Here is a 1,400-nt window from a genome sequence, read left to right on the forward strand (position 1 = left end):
TTTGCGTTTTTTTACCACTTAAAATTAAGAAAAACTATAATTAGAATATTAAAAACGAAAATGAACAACTGATGATAAACTTCTGCACGAATAACGAACTTAGATTAAACAACACATTTATTTAAAACAAAACATCAACACAAAAATATACATTTAATAACACCATTGGACAAAGATCTATGTTAGATTATGTTATAATCTATAGGGATATACTGCCATCAAAAATAAGCAACGTAAGATGCCTCAACTCAGCAGATGTGGGTAGCGACCTTTCTATATAAGGATTTTATAGCTGTCGACGCCTTCCTTCTTTCAGCCAACGTCTCCAGTCCTTTGTAAGTCTTTCTGTTCTGTCATTCTCCATCTCTAAGGTCTCGTCTTTTCATGGCCTCGTCCACTTTACCCCTCCATGATCTTCGGGATCTACCTCTTCTTCTCTTTCCTATTGGTCTCCAATCCGTAATCTTTGATATCCACCTTGTACGATCTGCTCTTCTCACGTGTCCATACCAAATTAAACGTTTTTCTTCGATATAGCTGAGTATGTCTTGTTCTACGTGCCATTCTTCGTTTTATCTCCTCATTTCTAATGCGATCTATTAATTCTTGTAACTCTGCAGCTTGTTCTCATGAACTCCATTTCAGTTTCTATAATTTTTGACCTACGGTATGCGGCAAAATAAACAGTACTGAAATTCGTATGCCTCAAATTTATATGTGTCATGTGCCGAAACGTATGAGTGGTTTCTGAACGTTGTAATAACGTTTATCTATATCATGTTAATGATAGCTCCTTCAGGATGATTCTCAGTTTTGCAGAAAAAATTTGTATAGTGGAGTACTATTTTCGGTCATACGGAAAAGGTCACGAAAACGGTCCAAGCTTAAAATCAACAATAGTTTTAGCAGAACGGGATAACCTGCCACACTGCCAGGGAGTCTCTTCGAATACTGTGCGATCATTTTTGGAGCTGCCACCCATCAGAACTAACGCCACCAGTTGCGTACATATGGAGAATGCTGAAGGGGTCACTTTCTGCCACTTCGGAATTGAGGTCTAGAATTAAAGATTTTTTTCGTGCCAGAGGCAGTGGCGAATCTAGAAATTTGCCTTAGGGGGAACTTCCAATGAAAAACCAAAATTTGAAATGAAATAAAGGACATAAATATTAACTTATAGGCATTAAGTTCCCTTCATTTTCCTAACTAGCATGTTTATTGGGTTGAATTTGTCTTTCTGTGGTTTCGGTTTCATGTGAGCTAATATATTTTTATGTTTGAACAATTTTTTTTCTTTAATTTTGAACCTTGTTAGGGTGGAAATTTCCTCATTTTACCTCCCCGTAGATCCGCCACTGGCCAGAGGGCATCTTTAACATCTGTTTTATCGGGAATGCTTG

The sequence above is a fragment of the Diabrotica virgifera genome, chromosome 10 (assembly GCF_917563875.1).
Source record: "Diabrotica virgifera virgifera chromosome 10, PGI_DIABVI_V3a".
NCBI lineage: Eukaryota > Metazoa > Arthropoda > Insecta > Coleoptera > Chrysomelidae > Diabrotica > Diabrotica virgifera.